The 19,777-nt window shown below is 43.4% G+C and overlaps 1 protein-coding gene across 1 annotated transcript in view; it reads left to right on the top strand.

The window, feature by feature from the left end:
* Window positions 1–19,777, top strand: part of dscaml1 (Down syndrome cell adhesion molecule like 1) — a 462,975-nt gene that overhangs the window by 82,831 nt on the left and 360,367 nt on the right. The window lies entirely within an intron of this gene.

Below are 19,777 nucleotides of genomic sequence, written 5' to 3'. Positions count from 1 at the left end.
AGCAATTGCGAAGAAATTCAGTCCATTTAGAACAGTTGGCCTCACCCGTGTGTTGGACTTGTGGCTCCAGGCATTACTGATTGCTCGAGATACAATAAAACTCCCAAGGACAAATGCAACTAAATGGTATTAAAATGGTATGGTCTCCTGGAACCATTGTTTTCTCTTGTCTGCGAATAAATGTTTCAAGCCCTAATAAATAATGCAGCTACAAGGATATTGTGTGAACATTTATGTGGGTTTGTATGAACACTTGAATGGGTTTAGTCATGAGACTGGCAGTAGACATTTGTAAAGCAGAATTTTGATCAAACTTCCTTCGAATTCTAGGCTCAATGTTTGCAGGGCTTTGCCCCTCGTTTCCTAAATTCCGCTCTCCCTTTCAAAATGGTTGGAGCATAATGCTAGCTTTGAATTTCAGGGCTGCAAATGGGCTGAAAATCAAACATATTCTTGGGAGAGTTGGTCAGTGATTGCTCTGCACAATCGTTTGGACAGTAGTAATCTACTGGATTTTCCATGTAGCCTCCTCCAGGCAGGAAAAGGGTGGGATACCACAGACCCAGCAGTCAATTTATAGATCTGCGGATCCCCCTCAACTCTCCTATGGTCAGTCCCCGGGATGTGACTTCGTGGTTCTGGCAAAATGTTCCCCTTAAGAAGAGGTCTCCTTTCCTCCTGCCGAGAAGTCAGGTTAAGTCAAGGCGTGAGGCCCCTTCTGGTCGAAGAATGTCAGTCAAAGTGACCGTCAGTCAAGACTAGATCCCATCTTTGGTCTCTCCCTAATTGTTGCCATTGAACTATTTGTTAAACAAACCTTTTTTTAGCTTAAATTATTCATTTCAGTATTTTGTTTGACCTCAAAGTGGTACAAAGGATTTTCTTGAGAATGTATCTTTCACAGTTCTTAAAATTGAATTCAATAAATATTTGCACAATTGTACAACATGTAGCGTGGGCAAATTTTAGCTAGGGATTTTCATACACAATATGTTTATTTCCCCACATTCTCTCTCGCTCACGCAATAACAATCTTAAGTTTGAAGGCTGTAGATTAAAACCTAGCTCCCAAGGTCTAAGCACTTCATCTATGCAGCACAGAGAGAGTGCTGCATTGCTGAAGCTGTTGGATTCTTGTGGTGACCTTATCCACTATCTTTACCAACTGAATCACTGCGGAGTGCACTCAGACTAGGGCAGGAGTTCCTTTAAGGACAGCTTTATTTTATATATGTATGGTTACCAGTGATCATTAACTGCAGCTGTACGAGATATTTTGAATGTCTCTGTGCACCTTATTTCTCACAAGAATTTCCATTTGGGGAATGTATCCTCCTGTTACAGTCTAAACCTTTCACATCTGTATATTTTTTTGCTGTACATTTTCTCCGTTGGTCATTGCTTGCCTGTGGCATTTTGCTAATGTATGAGCTTGACTGACCAGCCTAAAGAGAATTGTACGTTGCTGCTTTTCGTGTTAAAAGGCCTGTACTCTTTTCTCTGGGTGCAGAGTTACCAGGAGCAACCTTTGACCTAATGTATGTAGCCCATAAAGACTGATGAAAATGAAGTGGCAGCCAATGACCAACCAATCAAATCCTTTCTACCGCTTTGAGGCCGATCAAGATACTGACAGAATTATTTTAGTTAAAAATTATTTTAAGGTTTAAATTCAGGTTAGACTTGCTGTGTCCACCCAGTCATGCAGCTAATATGACAAAGGGCTCCTGAGAAGTCTCGAAATAGAATTTTCTGTTCACCGTTCTGTTTATTTTGCATTGCTGCTAAATCGCTTGGAGTAAATCGTTTCAGAGTTTCTGGATTTTAAGATGACAGACCCAGCCTGGAAAGTATGGTTAGTATCAGCTTATCAAAGGCTGTGATGGTCATTTTCAATTTGTCATGGAACTCTTTTCCCTGCTGTCCTACTGTATTTCTCTTTTTGAGTTTTCCCTCCACTTCCTCTTCTGCTGACCTATTTTTTATTCTTTCGTGGGGATGCAAGTGTTGATGACAAGGCCAGTATTTATTTGTCCATCCCCAATTGCCCTTGAGAAGACTTGGATCTTGGAGCCAGCCCCCTGGTGTAAGGCGAGCTTACAGGCTACTTTCCAATCAGAGACAGGCTAAAAAGGAGCAAATAATCACCCAACAGATGGTTAGTGCATGTTTACCGATTGATAATCAATCAATAGCTACCTGGGTAAACACAGGAAGTGTGGCCTTACTGGGTGATTCGCAGCAGGGCAACCTATACCCATAGCGAAAGGAGTTGGTATTTTCAGGAGCTGAGTGGAGATTATTGGCAGAAAAAGAGCAAAACAAAATCTATCAACAGTGTGTGTTGGAAATGAATTTGCAGTGCTACAGTACAGTCCAAACATTCCAGCAATTTGTTTTTAAATGATGGCCTTCTGACACAGCGTATCTTCCAGTCCCCATCTTGCAGCTATCAAGATGACAGAAAGCGTAACTCGCCGCAGCATCCCATTGTCAATCAAAAATAAGACTTGACATTTTTTGTTGAAAGTTAAATCCCAGGTGCAGCCGAAATGATTCAAGTAATACAGGCAGTGAAGAATTTGACAAGCTGCCCGAGTCAGTGGGTTTTCTATCAAAAGATCCACTGGAACAGCCTTGGTTATGTCCTTTTTTGATCCCAAAGTGCATAGTGTAGATCGGAGAGCCCTGTAATCAGTCTTTATTGCATCTCACACATATGAAGATTTTTAAAAATTAATTTACGGGATGTGGGCGTCGCTGGCTGGGCCAGCATTTATTGCCCATCCCTAATTGCCCTTGAGAAGGCGGTGGTGAGCTGCCTTCTCGAAACCGCTGCGGTCCAAAAAGGCAGCTCACTGAGCTCCCCTCCAGGCGGTATCCACAGTACCGAATGATTCCGAATCCCACCCTCCCTGCTGCCACTCTCTCAGACCTTGAAGCAAACCCCTCCCATCTCCCCTTCGTGGTTTGCCAACCCACCCTCTCTCACTGACCCACCACCCCCCCCAACCCCATCTCTCACAAGTTCGCCAGCATACCTCCTCCCCACCCCCCTCCCCCAACCCTTCCCCACTCTGATGCCAAAGTGTCCTTTAGTTTATTCCTCGAGTTGGTCACCCTGAATAGAGGATGTGTTGACAGGGTTTGATGACAGAGGCTCGTGTGGAGCATAAACTCCAATTAAGCCAAATGGCTTGTTTTTGTGATATAAGTTCTAGATCGTTTCAACCCAAAACCCACTACTTATAGTGCCCATGCTTAGGGCGGGTAAACATTTATACCACTGGGCAATTAACACACCATTTTCCACTAGCATAAAATCAATTACAACGTATAAAGTGAGCCTTTTATTTCAGGACATTTAGTAAACTCTTCGCACCTTCGCTGAAGAAGGAAAGCGTTTGCAATCCTCTAAAACGTCCTGACATTTCGGCGGCAACATTAATTCCGTGAACGCCAGGAAACAGTTCTTGCTCATCCCTCAATAAAAAGGGTTGAAAGTTAAAGGGCAACTGTAGTTGCTGGCTATGAGCTGCTCTGGTGAAAAGTTCAAAGTTCCCAAACCATTGACGTTTATGTTTAAACATTCAATAAGACAATGAGTTGAATGCATTAAAATGAACTCGATTTTATGTATCTTTTAATGATGCAGAGGATTTGGACAGTAAAGTTCCTACAGCCTTATGATGGTCCAATGCAAATAGCCGATGAGTCGGGTCACTGCCAGCGTGCCTGCTATAAGCATTGTGAACAATATTAATGAGGTCCTGATTACCTGTGACAAGCAGTCTCGATGCTCCCATAAATACAGGAGTTAAAATGGCAGTGGGCGTGAACTTGTCGGGAAGTCGAAGAGCCATACCTGACCCCCATTTTAACCCTCTTCCTTGCATTCGTACTGGGAGATCAGGGTTAAAATCACAGCAAATGGGACCAATATCACAGTGAGCCAAAATGTCCCATTTTGTGCAGAGATTTCTATCGACCATCCGCACATGGATAACTTTTTTTGAGACCTGTTTTTGTCAAATCCATGGGAGTCATAGATGTAGTTCCGGATTTCTTCATGGATCATCCAGTTTTTCAGTTTCTAATTCTCTCTCATTCCCTCCCTACTCTGATGTAACCCGTCTCACTCCCACCTTCATCCCGAAGGCCAGGTAGTCCTGGTTCCTCTGATACCCCCCGCCCAACACCACCTCTCTGAGTGTCCACAATTACAAACCTGGCTTGTAACAGGGGAAGGCACCATTTGGGCCCAATTGTTCTTTCACAGTTTGACTTAATTTTATTATCTACAATGAAAAATATAACTACAGTGCTTGTTTCTAAATCTGTGCAGCTTCTCGCTGGAGGAGACCCTGGGCCTGAAATGGTTGCATTTTGAGGAGGTGACTCAGAAAGGAGTACGGCAATGTCAAGAGACCCCCCTCCCTCTCAGTTGATGTTTTGGTGCTTCTGGTTGCTCAGCAGACTGGCTCATGAGGAAGCCTCTGTCGGTAGATTTTTCAGTGGAATCTGCAGCTTTGAGCAACTGGTGTCTTTTTTGGGTAACTGTAACTTTCTCGACTCTAATCGATTCTCCTGCCAGTGGAAACAGCTTCTCTCATTCTGCTCTATGAAAACACCTTATAATTTTGAACATCGGCTGGGTGATTTTCCCTCACCCCGCCTCCCCCCCGCCCCGTAGACTTCCTTCTGATGTAGGTTAGTTTGTGAGGTAAGTCATGGGAACTTGAGCTCCGAAGATGAGCCACACCGACTCAAAACATTAACTCTATTTCTCTCTCCCCAGATGCTGCCAGACCTGCTGAGCTTTTCCAGCATTTTCTGCTTTTAAGTCATGGGAACTGTTTGATTTAGCTGATCTCATAATGATACCTTCTGTGTAATAGTGAACGTATCCATGTATCTCAATATGCTGTCCCTTTCTCATCAACACATGTAAACCAAAAACTGTGCACCAATTTGTACATGACATGAACACCCAGCACACCATTTTGAATCATTGAGAGCCTGTTGCCATGGTGTTGCATTTTGTGTTAGTGGCTTGGATTGAGTGGAAGGCTGAAGACCAGGCCAAAATCCTTGGGTGGTCCAGAATTGGTTGTTGTGCTGTCAGTTTGTTTGTATTTTTGATGCGTGACCAGTCTTGTCTTCATTAACCAGCCAATCTGTCCAAAAGTCAGCGTAATTAGCTTGTATTCTGTAGCTGTCATTGAGTTCCTTGTTCTGATCGCTCCCTCCCTCCAACTACAGCATCAGCTCCTGGTGTTTGCCAGTTATTTGTGAGCTGTCGACAAAGGCAGGGCATGCAGTCAAAGTAGCTTCCCTGTGGTGGTCACTTCATTATTACAGCAGGTTTTCACTCTGCTGATTTCTGTCAAAAATTGAGATTTTACTTTGCTTCTGAATCACCGTCTGATTCTGGTTTGTATACGTGCAACTAAAACAAAACAATTAGTATGAAGATCAAAGAAAAATAACTCAGAGTAAATGGCACAGGAAGATCCAATGGCGTAGTATGGTGCCCTCAAGGTATGGTGGTGTAGTGGCTATGGAGGATATGAATATAATTCTCATCATGGTAAGAGGCAAAACTGTATTCAAAAAATATGATTATTTGTAGACGGGCACCAGGAAACAATAACCATAGAAGTTACTAGGTTGTTATTTAAAAAAAGCCTAATGCCCTTCAGGGATGGACTTGTCACAGATGACTCCAGAAATCTCCTAGGAGAACTCTATTATAAAAATAACTGCTATCAGGAAGAGGGCAATTAGGCACAGGCAACAACCGTAGCCTTCCTGGTGTCATCCAAATTCTAATAACAACAACCTTCCCTTTTTTTTTACCCCTCTGACTAGGGTGCCAGCTGCCTCACCTAAGCAAGCCAGTTTTCATAGCTTCATGGATGAATCTGAACATACGACGTCAGTAGCATGTTCAACGAAAATAAAAAGGCGAGAATCAGGATGGTGCCCAATCCTTTCCCTCATGCAAATATCTAGCAAGAAATAGGAGAACGGTGATGCAGTGGTAATGTCACTGGACTAGTAATTCAGAGGCCCCGGTTAACGTTTTGGGGACATGGGTTCAAATCCCACCACGGCAGCTGGTGGAATTTAAATTCAGTTAATAATTGAATTAAAGGCCAGATCAGGTCAAATGATTCCGCATCTACAGTGATGTGGTTGACTCTTAACTGCCCTCTGAAATGGCCTAATCTTGTCAGCGATGCCCACATCCACGAAAGAATAAAGAGTCACTGGATACCAATATGGAGTGAGAACCTTGGCTAATGTATTATTTTTGCTCCCACCCGCCTTGTCCAGGGGCAGAATTTTGCCCTTGATGGGCGGGCGGTCCCCACCGGGTCGGCGGCGGGTGGGCAGCCAATCGCTGCAGCCGAAACGGGCCCCGCCGCCATTTTAAGTGGGCAGACCAATTAAGGCCCACCCAGCGTGACGCCCGATGGGAAGCGCTATGCGTTCCCTGTGCGGGCGGGGGGGGGGGGGGATTCCCCAGCTGCCAGAGTGCGCTCTTTCACGCAAGCGCACGAAACAGCGCACATCTCCCTGAAACTAAGTGCTGTCTCAGGGAGATTGGTGAAAGGTTTATAAACTTCAAAAATAGAAAAATAAAAAAATTCATTAACATGTCCCCCTCATGTGACAATGTCACACGAGATGGGACATGTTCATAAATATCACAGAAACTTTATTAAACTTTTTTAGAACAGACATCAAACCTCATCCCGCCGGTGGATGAGGTTTCATGTTTTTTCAGAAGCCCGCTGGGGCTCCTGGCCTGCCCGCCAGCCTTAAGGTTGGACGGGCAGGGCCTTTAATTGGTTTAACTATCCTGTCAATGGCCTCAGTTGGCCATTGACAGGTCGGCAGGCGGACAGCTGATTTCGATGTCCGCCCGCCTTCCTGAATATTTAAATGAGGTGGGATGACCTCGGGGGGGATCCCCCGACTTCATCCTGTGTCATTTTTGCATCAGCAAGCGGGCCCCGCCCCCAACTTGCCAATGGAAAAATTCTGCCCCGAGTCTTAGTTTTCTTTGAAGCTGTTCTGTATCCTCAATTTCCTTTGCTCTATCATGGGCTGCCATGACTTCAGCTGCCAAGACTCTAAGCTCTGGGATTCCCTCCCTAAACCTCTCTGCCTCTCCTCCTTTAAGTCGCTCCATAAAACCTGTGTCTTTGACCAAGCTTTATAGTCACCTCCTAATAAGTTCTTAGCTGTCTTGGTGTCACATTTTGTCCGATTATGCTCTGTGAAGTGCCTTGGGGTGTCTTATTCTGTTAAAGACGCTGTGTAGATGCAAGATGTTGTTACTTGCTTTTCAGAGTTTTGTAGGTTGACATTTATAAGACTGTACTGAACCTGATCTTGACGGTCTGTGTGGCTGTAATGGGCCACTGGATATATGGATAGTGCTATACCTGGGAGGTGGGGGTGGGTGGGGTGGGGGGCAAGAGTGGTCCAGGGGGAAAGGAGTTGGTGCAGATGGCGTTGTTTACTGGCATTGAGGCATGAGATTGTATTCGACCTTACCCATAAATAATCGGCTGTTTGAGTGAGGGCAGGCAGCCATCTAATAAAATGCCTGCGTGTGAATCACAAAGCTAACATATCCATTCTGTGGAGATGGAGTTATTTGCAAGCTTCTGAATAATGCATGTCCTCTATAGGCCCCTCACATCACATCAGGATTTTCTCAATCTCTAGAGAAATGCAAAATAAGTTAGTTTGAGGGGAAGAAAACACCATAGTGTTTTAATAATGAGTGTTCGCGTATTCTGAGAGCCAGGGTTTGTGAAGTTTACAGAGAGCTTGTCTGTTCTGTAAGCACAGAGAGAATTGATGATTGGCAAATAATGGGACATATATATAATATATATATATTATAGGAAAATATGCGTCGGGCTTAGGAGAAAATATAATATTCATGGTATGAATTTAGTTTTATTTTTGTCATGTGCATGGGGCAAACTTTCTTCCCAGGAAAGTAAATAAAATTGTGACACCAATTTCATCTTGCAGATGCACTGCAGCAACTCACCAAGGCTCCTTAGGCAGCACCTTCCAAACCCATGACCGCTACCATCTAGAAGGACAAGGGCAGCAGATACATGGGAACACCACCACCTGGAAGTTCCCCTTCAAGCCACTCACCATCCTGACTTGGAACTATATCGTCGTTCCTTCACTGTCACTGGGTCAAAATCCTGGAACTCCCTTTCTAAGAGCACTGTGGGTGTACCTACATCACATGGACTGCAGTGGTTCAAGAAGGTAGCACACCACCACCTTCTCGAGGGCAATTAGAGATGGGTAGTAAATGCTGGCCTAGCTAGCGACGCCCACAATCCATGGACAAATAAAAAACACTGCTTTTCTTTAAGGGGACATGATGAGCATTCCAAAACAGAGACTGAAAGGATAGTTAATCCAATCATTATGGATATGTTGCAAATCATTCGTGCTTTTATTTTTTCAGTAATCTTGCCTTAAAGGCACTTTACTACTTTAAATTCTAAAATTCGGATGGCTTCTTTCCTTCTGCTAATTAAATGTACTGCCCGTTTTATTTCTTGGAATCTTTCCTGCTCCAACTTGCTGTTCCTTTCTCCCTTCATCCCCTTCTGTCCTGAGGTAATAAATGTTCCACTCATCCCTCCAGTGCATCAACCAAGTGGCTAATCTTCATGTCTGAGCTTCAACAGTGAGTGGCAGAAGACTATTCCTCCATGGTTGGCATTATACCTGTATCCGATCCTTGCCCTCAGCTGATGTACACATGTGAGCATATCTTTCAGTGGGGTCCGCTCAGTGGTGAGCACAGATTCTAACCCTGGCTGACTTTTTTTCCCTCCCTCCCTTCCTCCTTTCCTCTCCAACCCAGGGGAACTGAAGACATTTGTAGTGCTCCTACTGCCACAGTAAGATCACTTAAAGCATCACAATCCATCCAGGGATAGAGACTGGGATCTTCCCTCTAGCTATGAATCATTTCTACAGTGGACACTGAACCATTGAAAAATGAAATTAATCATGTTGGTTAAAAAATGTAATGCTTTGTTTCCTTGTTTTTTGTTTAGTTTGAACAGTGAGAACTATTGGCATTGGGACAGAAGGGAAAAAAAAACATCTCATTCTGGATACTGACAGGACGAGGGACTTTAATTGATATCTGTAATGAGATAGTCACTGATTCTGCATGGTTGGGTGATCGTTTTGTTTAGCTGTGACAACGTTAAGAGATCCAGGTCCCTTTAAGAGTAAATCAGGACAAGCTTCAGAGTGAACTGAGAGCAGGTGATGCTCATTGAAGCCTGTGCTTAAGAGCGAGGTTTCTCCCCAGTGGGTTTTTTTTTAACTTCTGGACAGGGAAAGGATCTAGTGGAAACTGGTATTTGTACTGAACTGTAGTTTAACAATAAAATGGTTGCGATTCACAGAATGTCATCTGTTGCCTGATTCGGTTAATGGCTATCCACCTGTGAAGCAAGCTGGACCTGTTAGCTCAGCCCCTTCATGCTGTTAAACTACCTCACCAGCGACATCATCAACATTTATTGTTGAAACATTAAAAAGCTCTCTAAGAGGATCGGGTGCCGCAGTTGATCTTTTTCTCGTGCTCTTTCTGATGTAGCCCATCTCGAAAAGGTCAAGTGGCTCCAAGTCCACTGCCATGCTGAGTGTGGCTGTCAGTTTTGGTAACAGTTAAACCCATCACCATAATTGCCTATGGGGGTGATTGCATTCTTCCAACAGTGAATCTGTTCACAGAGGCTGAATGGGGACAAATTGCATTATTCCAGTACTGGGTCATGCAACTCAGCTCGAGAATTTCGACTCTCTTAGGAAAGTGCAGAAGGAGACTTCGCTACAACTTTTCTATGAATATGCTAATTGTACACAATGGTTATATAACAAAGCCTGGGAGAGCAGACAGACAATAAACAGCTGCTTTAGTTAAAAATAAATTCGCAAAAACATATCCCATTGCATGCCGCAGCCCTGTCAAAATGTTCAGCATGATTGGAGTCAGTTGAGGCAAGTGTTGCAATGATGGCTGAATCATCGCAATTAGTCTCTGCCTGGATTTGTCAGTGGTAAAATCAAGTGACTGACTTCAAATGGAGTCACCATAGCGGTGCCATTTTTACAGATGATTGGCTTATTTTCGCGTGTTCAGCAGGCTTGACCGTTGGCCTTGTTTTGAACTGCGGCTATAAGGGGTAGATTTAGAGTGCATGTCTCTGATGGGAGTGAGAGGCAGTTTCAGAGTGGTCTTCCTTTGATGCAGTGGCGAGGGAGCTAAAAGGATGATTTCATGTTGGTTAAAGTGACTAACTGCAGAGCATAATATTCCTAAAATCAATGGCATTCTGGACAATGAAGCAGGGCACCATCCAAATCCATTAGAAACATTTTCATGGATCTTGGAGGTGCCTCTGGACCTTCACCTAAATGTAAAATTATAGAGCCTAATTCCTTCCCTTTTTTGCACCTAATGGGTCTGGAGGCATCAGCTGGGTTTGAATATGATAAGGCTGTAAGTGCACCCTTGTTAAAGAGATGCATTTTAATGGCCTTTTTTGACCTCATTGAGTACATGTGACCTTGAGCTATCTAGTGGATAATCTGTTGCCATGGTGACAGGCAAAGGTTACTTATTAAAGAACAAAAGTAAAATATTGCAGATGCTGGAAATCTGAAATATAGCAAAGTGCTGGTAATATGCAGCAGGTCTGGCAGCATCTGTGGAGGGAAACTGTGTTAACGTTTCGAGTTGAATGTGACTCTCCTTCAGAACTTGCGTTTTCATTACTTATAAAGAAGTTCAGGCAGTCCTTTCACCTCAAGCTGGGCATGTTTCGCTGGACATCAACCCCAATTCTGGTGAATTTTGTGAAGCAATATTGTGTTATTGTGTAGTAACTTATATCTCCAGAAATTCTGCTACAAAATATCCATTATTCGGTTGCTAAATGACCTCTTGAGCCTCCAATATGGCAGATGAGAAACTATTTCCAGCTCTGTTCCATGCCACCAAACGTCTTCCCAGCCCCTCTGCAGTCCTTTTTTTTTGATTTGTTCATGAGATGTAGGTGTTGCTGGCAAAGCCAGAATTTCTTGCCCTCCCCTGGTTGCCCTTGAGAAGGTGGTGATAAGCCGCCTCCTTGAACTGATACAGTTCATGAGGTGTATGTGGCATAGTGGTATTGCCATTGGACTAGTATTCCAGAGACCCAGGGTAATGCTCTGGGCTCGAATCCCACCACAGCAGATGGTGAAATTTGAATTCAATAAAAGCCTGATGATGATGTAAAAATTGTCATAAAAACCCATTTGGCTCCCCAATACCCTTTAGGGAAGGAAATCTGGCATGCAATGTGGCTGACTCTTAAATACCCTCTGAACAAGGGCAGTGATGGGCAAGAAATGCTGACATAGCCAGTGACATGCCATGAATGGACGAGGCCAGCATTCATTGCCCATCCCTAATTGCCCCTTGAGAAGGTGGTGGCGAGCTGCCTTCTTGAACTGCTGCAGTCCACGCGTTGTAGGATGGGAGTTTGACCCAGCGACAGTGAAGGAATGGTGATATATTTCCAAGTCAGGATGGGGCTTGGCTGGCAGGAGAAATTCCAGGTGGTGGTGGCGTTCCCATGCATCTGCTGCCCTTGGTCCTTCCGGATAGTAGCGGGCGCGGGTTTCGAAGGTGTTGACAATTTGTATCTGAAAGGAGGATGTTGTTACTAAAGTGTAATTTCGCTTAATTGACAGTCTTAATTTGTCTGCCCCAACTTTCTCCCAAAAGCCAAGGTCAGCTTGGGGGACAACTCTATTTATAGAAGCTGCTCTCCAACATCTCAACCAAGTGGCCACTGGCATGTCAATCCCTGGCAGTGAATGTCAAGGACCCATTTTTGTGACTACAGGATTCTCGTAGACAAGTGTGATACCACCCTGTTGTAATGTTTGAATCTCTACACCATTGCAAACCTCACAATGGCAACGCGTGTCCATCTTTATCTTCTCATAACTTTAATTTTACTTAGCACTTTGAATTGCACGGAAATTAACGAAGACTTCAAGGGTAATCAACCATCTGTCATGGGTGAATTCTTTGGACTTCATTTTTAAGGGGTGGCGGGGGAGGTTGGGGAAGGGGCTTGCCTTTGTGTTGGCAAATATCCTACATCTGTCACTCCCAGTGCATGTCAGGCAGTGACGGGTACGTCAGGCTGATGGGTCTATCAGAATCGAGCAGCAGAGGAGGAGGCAGCAGTCTGTGTGCCTTCACTTTGTGTAGCCAATCATTTCAGTTATGCAAATAGAAGGTTACAGACAGCGCCTTCGGGCTGCCCTGCGTTAGCCTCAGCAGAGCACAGTCTGTGCGCAAATCTCTCTTCACGCTTGTTTAATCGAGACTGTCAGATGATTTTACCTGTTTTTTGCGGTGATGGAAATATATTAATTCCGCCACAGATAATCAAGCAGTCCTGATGATCGCTCCCGCCAGACCTCACGCTTTGTCTTCTCCTTTGTATTCAGAACATTTCACGATTATTTGTAACAAAGCTCTGTTTTCTTTTTGTGCACATCTGAATTCGGTTTTTTTAAATTACATTTTTCAAAGAAGCATTGTCTTCAACTGGAAGATTACAAGCTAGCTAGCTTTGAAATTTCTCATCAAAAACAGCAGTACTTTTAAAAAAAAATTTTGCAGTTCCGAGGGTTGGGGTTGTGGGGGGGGTAGGGAAGAAACGAATAGAAATGCAATGAAGTTACGTTACAGAAATGGGCCATTTGGCCCAACTGGTTTGTGCTCCACACAAACCGTCTCCCACCTTGTATCCATTGGCTCTCATTTTTGATCCCTCGGCCACTGACAGTCTGCTTCTATCAACCGTCCATTAAACACGTCTTTTACATCAACCAGAATCTGTCTTTCTCTAATGAGAAAAAGTTCCAATTTTTCAAGCCTTTGTTCATTTTTGTGTGTCCTTGTGCCAAGCAGTGTCCGAGTGAACCTGCTTAGTACCCTCTCCAAGGCTTAAATAATCCTTCCTACCGTGTGAATCCTAATACTGTGCACAGTACTCTAACTGAATCTTAAGACTTTATTCATCATTACCCCTTGGCACATCAAGTGAAAAGAGCAGGAAAAATGGAATAAATTGAGAAATCGTAATCAGACGAGGCTGAATTTGAGATTTAAAAATAGTTTGTAAGAGGAAGAGATGATTAAGGGATGTAAGGATCTGATGACCTCAGTACCCAAAGAATAACATCCTATTTTGACTAGAACGACCTTTCTGGTTTGTCCTTCTGGCCTCCATAAATAGGAATTGTTTTTTATGCAGAGGCCTAAGGGAGGGGAAAAGGGTCATAACATTGGACAATTCTTATACTGAAAAGTAGGGAAGGTGACTAGATAAATCAACAAGTAGTGTTTAGATGCTCCTGTACTAACACTGAGTTTTAGAAGCCTGGGTGACATAGCCGCTTGCAATAAGCTGTGAACCCACTAGGAACCAGACCAAGAACGCCTGATATTATTTAAACCTTGCAATCACCAGACAGAAAGCTTTTGTCATTTTTCTCCAGGTCCCATTAGCAAAAATATCTCTTTCCCAAATTATAGTGTGCATGGCATTTAAAATGAAGAGATATAGTCCTGCAGAGACCTGACTACACATAAATATGTGAACGACTCATTAGTAAATGTTTCATTAGCAGTGTTAGTTATAAACTAATAATACATGTTAAGGCATTATCAAGTGTTGGTTATAATTCTACTGGAATAAATGGCTCATTATTTTATTACTATAATATCCAAACTTAATTAAGCACCTTTACTGTTGGCGATGAAGTCATTGCGATATTAAAAAATATTTTATGATAAAGGCACTGTGACTTTGTACATTAAATTGTTAATCTAGAATGCATACATAAAACTAGAAAGAATTTGCATTTATATTGTGTCTTTCACAACCTCAGGATGTCCTTTATAACCAATGCAGTACTTCTGGATAGTCAGTAGGAAATGTGGTGGCAAATCTGCGCACAGCTAGCTCCCATGAAAAACAACGAAATGAATGACCAAGTGATCTGCATTAGTGATTTAAGTTAAAGAGTAAATGTTGGCCAGGACACCAGTAGACAGGCTTTTGGTTGAACATCTCATCCAAAGAACAGCATCTCTTTCAGTCCTCCCTCAGTGCCTGCCTGGATTGTGTGCTCAAACCATTGGAGTGGAGCTTAAATTGACAACCTTCTGACTCCAAGGAGAGAGTGCCATCACTGGAGCCAAGACTTGTACGTCAAATGCATTATAATCTTTTTGCAAACTGACCTTTTTTTAATGTAAGTTTTATTAAGATTGTAGGAAGTTGGGGGAGGGCTGGTGGATAGGAAGGTTGGGAGGGGCCTGTGTAGGGTAGATAGTGAGATTGAAGGGAGGGCTGGTAGGGTAGACATTAAGGTTGGGAGAGGGCTGGTAGGGTAGATGGGGAGGTGGGGGAGGGCTGTTAGGGTGGACAGGGACATTGGGGAGGAGCTGGTAGGGTGGACAGGATTGTGGGGGGGAGGGCTGGTAGGGTGGACAGGGAGGCTGGGGGAGGGCTAATAGGGTAGACATGAAGGTTGGGGAGGGCTGGTAGGTTGGACATGAAGGTTGAGGATGGCTGGTAGGGTTAGGGTTAGAAGTAGAAGAGGTCAGTAAGTCCAACTTGCAGAATTCCCAAATTTCTGGCCACTTAAATCATTGGTTAGGAATCAAGAATGCTGACACCCACAGCTGATTCTCCTGTCTACTGACCAGCAGCATAATGCTGCGCTGAAACACCGAAACAGGAGTCTTGCCATTTCAAGACAGTGTAAGAATGGGCACCAGATCACATAGAAGACAAGCATCTGTCTAAAGGACTCAGATTGTTGTGTCAATTGCGAGAGTGAAGTTTAAACAGTCGACACTCTGTGAACTCTGAAATTAAATTAATGCTTTGAAATCATTCCAAGCGCAGTGTGGGGCAAAGGGCAGTGATCTTTCCATTTTTGAAAGGTAATTAGAAGCATTTACTTTTTGGTCTGCCTGCCCTATCATCACCCCAACCTATCGGGAAATAAATAAACAGTTGATTACTGGGACATTCAGTAGGCAGTGTGTATGTTAGCGATTATTAAATGTGCAACATATTTATCTTACAGTGAATGGCTTGATTATTTTTTAATGAATCTGAGCTTTACCTTTAAACAGAAGAGGCTTGAAATAAAAGCAAAATACTGCAGGTGCAGGAATTCTGAAATAAAAACAAAAACTGCTGGGAAAGCTCAGCAGAGCTGGCAGCATCTGTGGAGAGAGAAACCGAGGTGATGTTTCGATTCCGTGACCTTTAATCAAATGCTGGAAGCACTCAGCAGGTCAGGTAGCAGATGAGGAGTTAACATTTAAGGGTGTGGACCTTTCATCATTTTAAAAACTATTCTGTCTCTTGGATGTTGCCTGATCTGTTGAATGCTTTCAGCACTTCCCATTTTCATTTCCGATTTGCCGCCTTTTGCTGCCTGTTTTGGCCAGGTTTGTAGATCACCCACCTATGTGTTGCTAAGGTATGACACTGGTTTGTCTTTGATCTCCATTGTCCCTTTCTGCAATTGATAATCAGCCATAGTGAGAGAGAGAGATCTGAAGTTTGAACAGCTCTTGCCCCCATTGCAATGTAACCAGAAATATCATGAACCATGAGATGAAGGAACAAATTAATCCCAATAATAGCTGAACAAAGTCCAAATAAAAAACCTTTCCCCATGGTTACCTTGCTGTTATTTGTTTAAATTATGCTTAAATTTAGTTGCTTATCAATATTGCCAAATGTCTAATATAACTTTGAAAAATGTGGGCATTTGCTTTGTTCCTCCTGTCTTGCCAGCTCTGACTCATGTTCCTCCTACTCCGTGCCAAGTGATTGTTCTTCATGTTTGAATGAGTGAATGTTATCAAGCAATTCGGCCAAGTCAAGCCTGTTCCAGTCCTTCACCCAATATCCACACTCCTCCTTGGATCAGTGGATGGCAGTTAAGAGATGGAATTCTGGCTAAGGCCCCGAGCTCCGGACATCTAACATGGGAGCCTTCTGGTGTATGTTGTTCACTGCCAATGATTGGTCGTGAATTTGCCAACTGAGCCATACAGTGTGGGGGAGGGGGAACTGTTGAGTTTTCAGGAAGACCGCTTGTCATGAATTATTAATTACTGATTGATGATCAGACAGTTATGAGGCTATAATACCGAATTAGTATTATCTCCCATAAATAGCGGACAATAACTGGTTCATTAATAATTGACAACACTGTAATTACATGCCATACAATCACTTTATAATAAGGACTGGGTGGAAACATTTGAAAGTTAGATTGTTTGCAGCCACAGCTATTCAAACCTCATATCTTCCATACTCCTATGGAATATCTGTCATCGAAATGAATGTGGAAACCTTGTCAATTAACCAATGTATATGTTGGTGCTGTTGAAAAGCATATGGACTGTCTGTTTTAGTGCCCTTGAGGGTAGGGGCATAGGTGCAGGAAAGTTGAGCCATTTTTCCATTTTGGTCATCCAGTGTCAGTAAGAAACACTCATGGACCAGGCAAACATGAAAACCATCTACAGGGCAAAGCTTTGTCTTCACTGTTAAAACAATTTGCCTTCATCCGCACAGTAGACAGCCTGGTCTAGTGTTTCAGTTTCCCACATCTGACCTGATGCTCTTAGGGCATGGTGGACCCCTGTGCTAAAACTATGAGCGGTTTTGTGCTTATGGGGTTGTGTCTGCTGGGAACGGGGCCTGGAAATGTTAAACCTCGACCGTCAGCGAGCAGGAGGCTTTCAACCCACCTAATCTAGGTCCCAGAATGAAGAAGACTGAAGTTCTCCATTTAAAATATGAGTGCTATTTAGATTGAGATATTGAAGTAGGATTTTTGTATCCCGCTGTACCCGTGATTTTGGGGAGCAAGTTACTGCGTCCCGAGGGTTCAGGTGATTTTTCAGGCCTCCCCCTCACTAGGGACCTGAAAGGGGCTAGGCTTCTTGTGTATGAAAATGAGGGGGCTCACAGCTGCTTTAGGGCCTCTTGGGAAATTGCTGCTTTGCTCACAGCAGCCAGTGGCCACCAACATTCATTTGGAGCTGAATGGTGCAGGAGGTCCCAGCTTCAGATTACTCTGGTCAGCAATTACTGCCTGTGATCATCCTCATTATCATTGTTTGTCATAATACATTTGAAAAATGGCCCTGGCTATAATCTTACCAAAGTAAATGACTCATTGTTCTATTGTTATCGCATTCTTACTTAATTAAGCATGTTTCCAAAACCATTGTGGTATTAAAATAATTTGTTCATCTAGAATGTACACATATTGTCATTTTTATGTGCTAACAGACCTTTTGGAAATAAATATTTGAAGTTTTCAAATACAGCTGTCTCTTCTGAGATTTGAATTCAAAACCAGTGCAGACTGTGTGGTACTCGTCTCTACTTGGTGTAAGAGCCCATTGTGAAATGGATTTGGGACAACCTCAACTCAGTCTCTCATGGGCTAACAGCAAAAACTGATGTGGCACCATTTTATTAGAATTGCTCAGAGAGGCAGCAGTGTCTGTCATAATACATGTGTAAAATGGTCAGTGTTGAAAGCCAGGAGATTGTCAACGTGGTGCAGGATGTGGTGCTCTTCTGATGCTGGGATTGTGGCACAATTTGGGCAGAACAATTCTCTTCATTGATGCCCCAGACATGGACTCAATGTCCATCCCAGCACATTGTACTGGGGGGGGGGGGCATAACATGACATGGGGGCATAAGGGGCCAAAGGGGTTGGTTGAGGAATATGCCTTGGAATGCAGAGGCATGTAGGATCCCTGGGGCTCAGGTGTTTTAGCATTCTAATGGATGTCTGGGCTCTCAGCCAAGAATACATAATGAGGCATGGCTTGGAGCACAGAAATCCATTAGACTGTTGAAACACCTGAGCCTCAGGGAAAAAAATTGCTTGATTGACAGCTCTGACTCCCTTATCCATACTGTCAATTGCACAATGTTTGTTTACACAAGATAAAGAGGTCTCAAGTGCTTGTAGTTTCAGCTAAGGATACTAAAAGGGTCTGGATGATTGTCATTTTTATTGGCCTGGCCTGTAGTAAAAAGGTTTTTTTTAAGAAAGTGGAAAGTTATCAATGAATGACTTTTCAAGAAGTTTTTTTTTACACTTCTTGTTGTCACTATAGGGTTCATTGGTTCTACACAGTGTGTAGTGGGTGGATGGGCATGGAAGTGCCATAGCCTGGCATGCTGGGCGTGGGTGGGGTCATACCTTGGACTGGGGGCATAAGTGGCTATATGGAGTGGGAGGGGGCATATCTTGGAATAGGGGGATGAAGGGCCACATGGGGTTGGTTGGGGAAATACCTTGCCGTTGGGGGTATGAGGAGCCATGGAGGGCAGCACCTCTGAGGTGCTGTGAACCACGGCTCTTCGAAACGCTAGCCTGACTCCCTGAAAATTGCGGGGGACTAGGACATGCCTATCCCTGCGATGGAACTGGCCAGACCGGGAGTTCAGGATACGGGCTCGTGACCCTAACCAGCCCGCACCCTTCAAAGGCACTCTTGAAGTTCAGAAACCACAGGAATTGGGTTGGGGATCCTGGAATCGGGACCTACCTGCCATTTTTAAAGGGCTTCCAAGTCATCCCAACCGGACGAAATTCCAGCCCCATGTCTCTGTTCCTTTATCGCTGCTGGATAATAATTCTAGAATTCCATACTTAACAACATTGTGGGAGTACCATCACAACAAGGACTGCAGTGGTTCAGGGCAGCTAGGCATGGGCAATAAATATGGCCAGATCTCATGAAAAAATAATGCAAAAGATTCTAATTCTATTCCCGACGTAAGGAATGATTGATTTCATTGTGAAATGTTTTCTGCACAAACATCCCTCAACTTAATAAGCACAAAAGTTCATCTTAGAAAATGTTTTATTTTAAAGAAACAATGAAAATGTGTTGTTTGGTAGTACAGAACTTGAGTATTGCTGAACAAAAAGAGACATGTTGAAGCTTTTCGGATTGCACCCATCTTGCTTCACAGGAATACCAATAAAAAAACAACAATTTATACTGTATGAGAAGAGTGTGCTGATTAGTTGGCAAATGGACTCTGAATGGTAGAGACGTTGCCATGGAGAATGCACCAGAGATAGTGACTGACAGTTAACTGCCAAGTATTGTTTGAAATTTAAACCAGGCAGCTTAACCTGGATTGTTCAAGGCATTGACTTGAGGAATGAGTCAGTGACTAGCTGGCACTTGTTTTGTTTAGCTGAAACAGGTGGAATATGTGTATGGTATTCTTGTGAAGTGTCCTGATGAGTGCAAGATGAAAAGCTTTTCAGCCATAATGAAAATTTGCTTTACGCTTAGGGACAGAGGCGACTGGGAGATTTACAATGAACACCGGTGTGTGACATCAGGAGTTCCAAATTTTAGGGAACATAAAGGGGATATTCTAGATGGTTTTTAACTCTGGTTTTGGCAAGCATATTAAAAGAGAATTGATGATGACAATTTGCAGCAATGTAGTACTTTTAATGTAGAATGTACCAAGGCCATTCAGGGAGGAATTATCAAAGAAAATTTGACACCGAGCCACATAAGATGATGTTAGGAAAGGTGACCAAAAGC

The sequence above is a fragment of the Cetorhinus maximus genome, chromosome 2 (genome assembly GCF_964194155.1).
Source record: "Cetorhinus maximus chromosome 2, sCetMax3.hap1.1, whole genome shotgun sequence".
Lineage (NCBI taxonomy): Eukaryota > Metazoa > Chordata > Chondrichthyes > Lamniformes > Cetorhinidae > Cetorhinus > Cetorhinus maximus.
Note: the sequence above shows the minus strand (reverse complement) of the source record. Positions and strands in the feature narration are given on the sequence as shown.